Below are 8,642 nucleotides of genomic sequence, written 5' to 3'. Positions count from 1 at the left end.
TTTAAAATAAATTTTTACAAGATTTTATTTATTTGACAGAAAGAGAGAGAGCACAAGTAGGGGGAGCGGCAGGGAGAGGCAGAGGGAGAAGCAGGCTCCCCACTGAGCAGGGAGCCCAATGTGGGGCTCGATCCCGAGACCCCGGGATCATGACCTGAGCCAAAGGCAAATGCTTAATGGACTGAGCCACCCAGGTGCCCTGATAGTGAATCTTTATATTGGCAATTTGATAGGCACTGAATGTTGGAATTATGGAAGCATTATATATATATATATATATATATATATATATATATATTTAAAGATTTTATTTATTTGACAGAGAGAGAAATAGCAAGAGAGGGAACACAAGCAGGGGGAGTGTGAGAGCAAGAAGCAGGCTTCCCGCTGAGCAGGGAGCCCGATGCAGGGCTCGATCCGAGGACCCTGGGATCATGACCTGAGCCGAAGGCAGACGTGGAAGCATTATATTTTATAAACATATCTCATCATATTTCATTATAGTTACAAAATTTTTCATTGAAAAATGCGGATTTACTTGAATAATTTCAGTTTACTATTTTGATATTCATTAAGTATGGTTTATATTTTGCCTTTCAATTTTGATAGTTACACTAGAATATTTTAGTCCCATAAATATCCAGCCGTATAAAAACCATGGTTTTACACACATGTTTAAATTTTATTGCTATGAAGGTTGAGAAAGGCAAGAAGAACGTATTGTACTTAGCAGTTTGGCATCTCTATTTGTGGGCCTCCGCGGTCCCCTCATCCCCACACATTTTAGGCGTGCCAGGCTTCATTGCTCCCCTTTTCCTGTTGGACCCACAGCAGCATGACCCACAAAGGCCTCCACAGCCCAGCTGCCCCCGGCTTCTCTAGTCTTGTCACCCGGTGTCTTCATGCAGCCCTGATGTGGGAGTTCCCAGGAGAACATTCTGGGCCTGCCGCGTGCCTGGGGTGACCTCTCCTTGCCTCGCCATTGTTTCAGTGGGAAAATACCAACTCATACTTCCAGTCTGAGCCCACGTGTGCCCTCCCCTGGCCCCAGCAGGCACACAGGTGCCCTTCTGGATGTCCCACTGTTTGGAAGGTGCCTGCTGAAGCAGTTCTTTCGGGGCGGGGCTCGCAGGCTGCCTCCCTCATGGACCTGGACCTTTCTGTGGGCAGGGATGGGTAAGGGCTGCGGGAGTAGGCGGGGGCTTCAGTGGAAGGAGACAGAGGCTGTGTGTGGTGACCAGAGCTCAGTTCTGACCTCCAGCGCCAGGACCATTGAGGCTTTGATACCTCTGAAGTCTGTAGAACTTGGGCCCTAAAGAAACAAAAGATTCTAGGACAAACTAGCTGAGACCTTGGTCTCTGCCCAAGTCTAAACCACCTGAGGAGAAGCCAGAGAGCCAAGTCCCGTCTGTGAGTAGGTTGGTGGGAACCCCCAGCGGCCTCCCTGCCGGCCACCCCGTAGCCATGGGAAGCGGAGGGACAGGGGAGGCGAGATGCCTGGAAGTAGCCAGATGGGGTGGTAGGGTCAGGATGGCTGGAAAGAGGCAGAGGTCAACCAAAGAGCCCAACTGGTACTTTCATCATCATCTCTGGTTCCCTAGAGGAGTGTCCTCTTGTTGGCAGAAATGGAAGGGGGGACAGCTGGAGTATGAAGGGAACCCTCCCTTCTCTCTCTTCAGAGGACAGCTTCAAACATGTGGGAACCCCAATATTTGTTGAGCACTTCCTCTGTGCCTGCCATTGTGCTGATGGGCTTTACCTCACTTCCCTAGAGAACCACGGCCTGTCTGTCGGGGTGGCATTAGACACGGCCTCTTCCAGTCCTCCCATTGGACAGAAGAGGAAAACTGAGGCTCAGAGACGGGGGGGTAACTTGCCACAAGGTGAGTGAGAGGCGGAGCCCAGACGGGGGTCTGAGTCTCCCGACTCCGTGTCTGCGCTGCTTTCACACTGTCCCTGGGACCTTCAGAACCGAGAGCCCACAGCAATGAGGACACATCCCCAGTCCCCAGCAAGGTCGCAGGCTCCAAGGGAGAGCTTCCTGATGCTGCCACTTTCTGCGCCCCCCCCAGAGCATGGTCCATAATGCAGAGCGGCAAAGGAACTAGGAGCTGGTTCAGCCTCAGTTTCCCCTTTCTCCCATTGGTTGGAGAGCCTGGTCTCCCTGGGCTTTGCCCCCTGCTGACCTGGCTATCTCCTCTCTGGGTCTCTGAGCCCCCAGCCCACCCTCAGCTCCCCTAAAGCCCAGCCCCCTGGGATCCCGCCTCCTCAACCCAAAGGCCAGAACAGGAGTCTGAGACAAACCCCAGGGGCTGGGTCCCTTGTTTTACCCTATTTATTTTTTGCATTTTCGTGTCGGAACCCGCCGTCTCCATGAGTACCCAGATGCACAGGGGCCGGCCTGCGCCCACCTGGACGTGGGGGTGCGTGTGGGTGCCTGCCATCCAACAGACACCCACGTGCGGAGCACTCGTGCTATTTCATGCACCCTGTCCCCAAGAGGCTCAGAGTCTTGTGGCCAAGAAGAGAAGTCATGGAACCACAGGTGGCATGAAGGCAGGGAATGCTAAGGGCAGAGCCACAGAGCGAGAGGTTACCGCAAACTTCCAGAGGGCAGCAGAAGTGGAACCAGCCTGGGTTACCTCCACCCGATTAAGCCCAAATAAGTACTGCCTTCCCATCATGAAATGAAATGGGCCGGCTCAGAAGGTGGTGAGTTCCTCGTTGGGACCTCAAAGGAAGCTCGACGAAGAGGCTTCACCGACTGATTGGGGGATAGTACTGATGTCTTCTAAGGTTTCCGGGGTCCCGTGAAGTGGGGGAAGCCCCTGGAGAACTGGGAGGAGGAATGGCGGGGTCCAAGTCCTTTGGACTTTGTTTTAGAGGGCAATGGGGAGCCATGTGGGGTGTTGGAGCAGCAGAGAGATACAAGGAAAGCTGGGGCTCAAGAAGGTGAATCAGCAGCACTGTGCTGGACCAGATTGGAATAAGGAGGGATGTGGAGGGGAGGAGACCAACGACTAGACCAGCCAAACGCCCCAGTGGGTGTGCGTGCATGTGGACACATGTACAAAGTGTGTGCAAGCAGAAATCTCCAATGACTGGACAACCATCAGTTGTGAGAGTGCTGATTGGTCTCGGGTCTTAGAGCAGGGGCAGACCTAAATGGTCCTTCAGCCCCGTTTCCCAAGTTTTAGTCACCTGCACAGGTATATGTGGGTGTGTGTGCATACGTGGTACACGCGAGTATACAGCTGGCCTTTAATAACAGGGGTTTGAACTGCATCAGTCCACTTACACACAGGATTTTTTAATATAAATATAGTACAGTACCATAAATGTATTTTCTCTTTGATTTTTTAAAAAAATATTACTACCTTTTTTTTTTAAAGATTTTATTTATTTATTTGACAGAGAGAGACACAGCGAGAGAGGGAACACAAGCAGGGGGAGAGGGAGAGGGAGAAGCAGGCTTCCCGCGGAGCGAGGAGCCCGATGCGGGGCTCGATCCCAGGACCCTGGGACCATGACCGGAGCCGAAGGCAGACGCTCAACGACTGAGCCACCCGGGCGCCCCACTCTCTGATTTTTTTTAAAGATTTTATTTATTTATTTGAGAGAGCGAGAACACAGAGGGAGAGGGAGAAGCTGACTCCCCGCTGAGCAGTGAGCCCGATGTGGGGCTCGATCCCAGGACACTGGCGTCACCTGAGCCGAAGGCAAACGCTTAACTGACTGAGCCACCCAGGCGCCCCACCCCTCTATGATTTTCTTAATAGCATTTTCTTTTCTCTAGCTTACTTTATTGTAAGAATACAGTGTATAATACATACAAGATACAAAATGTGCGTTAACTGTTTATGTTATCGGTAACGCCTCTAGTCAACAGTAGGGTATTAGTAGTTAAGTTCTGGGGGAGTCAAAAGTTATACATGGATTTTTGACTGAGTAGGAGGGGGTCGGTGCCCTAAATCCCAGTGTTGCTCAAGGGTCAATTAATGTGTAGTTCAGCACCCTTTATTCATGGAGCTCTGGACAGTTAACAAGAATGTACACTGTGCAGGGGTTGGGGCTGGGGTGGCTTTGCAGGCCTCCATTTGGGGTGTAGCTGGGGAGTTAAAGATATGCGTGCCCTTATGGGAATCCGTGGGAAGGGAAGTTCAGGAACTCCGCTGTCACAGGTGTGACAAACAGGCATGTGTGTGGGTATATACGGGCAAAGGGAAGGAGTGGGGAGGTCTAAAAGGTGTGCGAGGTCTTGTGAGTAAATCTGGCTCGTGAAGCCTCCGGTAGAGGACTAACCTGGCGTGTGGCTCCAGGTGAGAATCTGACTTCCATTCGGGCTGGGGGCACCCGTATTGAGGATTGCTACTGGTCAGAGGCTTTTCTGCACAGCAGCCCCCAATCCATCCTACCGCCCCACGAGGTGCAGACTACTGTTCCCATTTCGACAGGTGGGAAAGCCCAGGACCCAGGAACCCGGGGTCACGGTACGATCCAAAGCCAAAGCTGAGACCAGGCTTTCTGACTCTGAGGCTAGCACTCCTGCCTCAGTGGCCCCCTCCACCCTCTGGAGAGCTGGGTCACCAGAAGACGGCTGTGGGTGACAGTGGTCCCTTCAAGCATCTCCTCCCAGGCACCCATACGTCTTCAAGATCCCAGGCTGAGTGCACCTGCCTAAGTTCTCTGCCTCCATCCCTGCCCTCACCCTGACCCCCTCCTGCCACTCCCAGGCTCATCTGCTCCTCGCAGGCCCCCTCGCCCCGCAGATCCACATCCCTGCCACCTCCCAGGAGCACCAGAGCAGCTCACCTGCTCCGCGCGTTATCCATATGTTTGCACCCCAGCTGGGTGCTGGGTTATTGTTCTGGCGCAGGAGGGCGAGGGGGCGGCTTGTGGGCGTAGCGACGCCGGGCTGTCTGCTCATTCTCTGCTTGTTATTACCTCTCCTCCAGGCTCCCATTAGCCAGCCTGCCCCAGAGGCCTGCGCAGGCTCCCTGCTCCTCGGCACCTTTGTTCTTTAATTATCACTGGGGAGACCCGCTCACCTGCCTGCCACTTTCTAAGAAGCTGTCTGGCTCCCCTTCCCCACCCTGCACCCCCAAGACCTAAGCCCCTTCACCTCCTGGGGTGGGGGCTGGTGTCTAGCTGCCGCTGGCCCCAGGCTTAGGCAGGCTCCTGGCCAATTCGGCCCCTTGTAGAAGCCCTTTCTTCTTGTCGCCTCCTCTGAGAACCCCGCCCAGATTGATGCTGTCTTGGATCTCAGGGCTGGAAGGGACTTCAAACTATCATGTGGTTCAGCACCTGCCTCCCCACTTACTGCCTGGATTGGGCCACCTACAGAAGGCACTCAATGAATATTCAGTGAGAGTGTGATTAACTTCTGTAGCCTCTACTTGAATGCCTCCCCAGTGGGCAGCTCACCCTCTCCCCAGGCAGCCAGTGCCACCTGGAGATGGCTGGGACTTTCAGAAAACCACTCAACCACACCCCTCCCCAGGGCGCTTGGATTTTTGTGGCCTTCCATCTAGAGACCACCTTACTGTATTTCTGAGCCTGGGGTTCAGTCCTGTCCTTCCTGCTGGGGGCTCGCTGATGCCACCTCAGGCAGGAAACCCCCAGCGTGAGACTCTGTCCCGGAGGCGTTCGATGCTCTTGTTGGGCTTGGAGACAGCCGTGGCCCAACCTGGCTCTAGCCCCTGGCTTGCCTCCCATCTCAGACCTCTGGCTGCTCTTCTCGGGCGGAAGGTAAGGGGGAGGAGGCACCAGGGCGAGAACCCTCAGGCCAAACAAGCTCTGACAGAGGAGGGCGCTTGCTGTACACACAAGCCAGGGCTGCGGGAGGGAAGGCCTCAGGGAGTCGGGGCAGGAGACAGGAATCTCCCCTCCCCAGCCAGGCTGCCGCCCTGCCTCCTGACCCTTGCACAACTCCCTGCCTCAGTGCACTGTGGGTACGAGGGGGTCAGAGACGGAGCTTCCAGATGCAGGAGCCAGGGGTGAGCAAGCTGGCCCACGTGGGCACCAGGGGCCCCCTCATGTTGGGACAGTGCCTGCCCGAGGCTCCTAGGGCACAGCGCTTCTCTGCGAGGGCAGGGGAGTGGTTGCCAAAGCCTATGGCTGCCTTTGGGCCGAGCCCCTCACCCACAGTGGCACACGGGAAGGAGACAACCTGGGTAGAGGAACACTGTGTGGACAAAGGGTCTCAGAGCTGGAGCCCGGCCTCATTCCCACTGCCCTCCTTGGGGGCCACTCCTCTCCATGCTCCCTCCCACCACCATTTTCCACTCCAGCTTTGATCCACTTGGAGAGTTTCCTTTTGATCTCCATCTTTGTAGTCTCTAAGTGTGTCTTGGTCTTCTCCGAGGCCCTTGAGGGCAGGGGCGTGTCCCTCCCTGAGTCTGGGGGTTCTGGGGGACCAGGGTCACGCCTCTGGGCCCATGGGGAGGGTGGAGATTGGAGCCCAGCCACAGACTGGTCTTGGCCCTGAGCGTCTTGTGTCCCAGGAGTGCTCCAGTGAGGCCAGGAAGGTGCCTGGTGCATGTCAGAAGGCCCTCTGGACAAACACCAGCTGGGGGTGGAGGATTTGGGTCGCGAGGCCACCTCCAGCCACCAGACTGTGACCTCAGCCAGGCCACCCCGTGCTGCTCTCCGGATCTGACTCAGGCCCTTCCCAGTGCTGTTGGGCGTCCGTCCCCAAGGTCAGACCCCAGGAGGTTTGCCAGACTCCTCAGGACCCACCCAGACAGAGGCCGCCCCCCGCCCCATTTGGGCACCCAGGGGCTCTAGCAGGACTTGAGGGTCAGTAGAGGGCAAAGGTCACCTGCTGAGCCATTGGCTCCACCACCTCATCCCTTCTGTCCTCATTCCATTTCTCCAGACCTGAAATTTCTGTCTAGGTGTTGGTGTGGACCCTGGTCAGGAGCCCCTGACCCACAGGTACCCCCGCACCAGGCTGGGAAGGAAAGGAACCCCCACAAGGCAAACGAGGCAGTTCTATGACAGCCACTCCTTTAGGGGTCTCAGGGACAGAGGGGCAAGTCACCCCCAGGACCTTCTCATTATGAGACAACAAGTGAAGGCAACTTCTGTAGAATGTTCCCTGAAGCCTGTGTATAGTTGTGCAGAAGAGACTGGGGCTGCAGAACATCAGGATCCTGGAGGGGAAGGATGAGAGATGACTGACTGATCAGCACTCAGCCCCTCAGCCAAACAGGTCTTGATAAATGTAAATCAGAACATGTCCCTCCCCTGCATCAACCACCCTTGCCCCAAGGGCCTCTCACTTCACTCAAAATAATACAGAAACTCTACAGGCCCTACACCATCTGGACTCTGCCAGCTCTCATGCTTCATCTTTTCCTACTTTACCCCTCATTTATTGCATTCCAGGCTGACCAGCCTTCTTGCTGTTTCTCACATATGCCAGGCTAGCTCCCACTTCAGGGCCTTTGCACTTACCGTTCCTTCCAACTAGAATGCTCTTTCCTATTCTTTTCCTTATTTTTGTCATTCAGAGCTCAAGAGATCTCTTCTTAGAGGTGCTCTAAGTGACCCGATCTAAAATTGTGCCTCTCGGGGTGCCTGGGTGGCTCAGTCGTTAAGCACCTGCCTTCCGCTCAGGTCATGATCCCAGGGTTCTGGGATTGAGCCCTGCATTGGGCTCCCTGCTCGGCGGGAAGCCTGCTACTCCCTCTGCTTGTGTTCCCTCTCCCGCTGTCTCACTCTGTCAAATAAATAAATAAAATCTTAAAAATAAATAAATAAATAAATAAATAAATAAATAAATAAATAATGAAATGATGCCTCTCTGTCTCTACGACTCTGCCTTCTTCTTCCTCATGGCCTTGTCATGACCCAAAATGAGTTTCTCTTTCATTCCTTGGTTATTGTCTGTCTCCCCCACTAGAATGTAAGCTCTCTGAGGACACAGCTACATCCTTGGGGCCCAGCACAGGCCTGGCATGGTGGGTGCTTAAGTGATAATTTTTGAATCAGTGAGCGGCTTGAGGAAGGAGAGAGACTGTGCAGATAGCCCAAGGGCTGGTGGGCTGGGTACCAACAAGGACCAGGGAGCTGGTCCTTTGGCTCCCAGGCCTCAAAGGGCACGCCATGGGCTGAGGTAGGAGGAGGGTGGGAGGTGGTAAGGGAGGCTGCCAGTCAGCATCTTTCCAGATGCCCCCCAGGCTCCACTCTGAGGGCCAGTGGGGAGGCTAAGGAAGGAGGTACCACAGGCCCCATTCTCTGGGTGTCTCCAGTCTGGAAGGGACAAGCAGAGTACTTGGAGTTCAGTCTTTTCCGCTAAGATTGAAGCCAAGGCCCTTTCTGCTTGACCCCTTGTGTCAGGCTCAGCGTGTCCCAAACCCTACACCTCATCCTTCTTGGTTCCTGGACAGGCAAGGCTCAAAGGCCCAGCATCACTGCTGACCCCGCCTCACTCACCCCTGCCCTCCAGACTTGTCCTTGGGTAGTGACTGTAGACTGGTCCCTGTTGTCTCCATCAGCCCGTCAACCCACGGAGGTAGCTTCACCTCCACTGGCCCCAGACACTCCCAGCCCCTGAAGCAAACTCCACCAAAGTGTGGAGGAGGGCGGGGAGAGGAAGAGGGGTCCTGCTGGAGTCTGACCCCCATGCTCTGGCGGAA

The sequence above is a fragment of the Mirounga angustirostris genome, unplaced genomic scaffold (assembly GCF_029215605.1).
Source record: "Mirounga angustirostris isolate CCGP_5_RB_7025 unplaced genomic scaffold, mMirAng1.0.hap1 SCAF_17, whole genome shotgun sequence".
Taxonomy (NCBI): Eukaryota; Metazoa; Chordata; class Mammalia; order Carnivora; family Phocidae; genus Mirounga; species Mirounga angustirostris.
The sequence above is the reverse complement of the archived record's forward strand: the minus strand, read 5'-3'. Positions refer to the sequence as shown.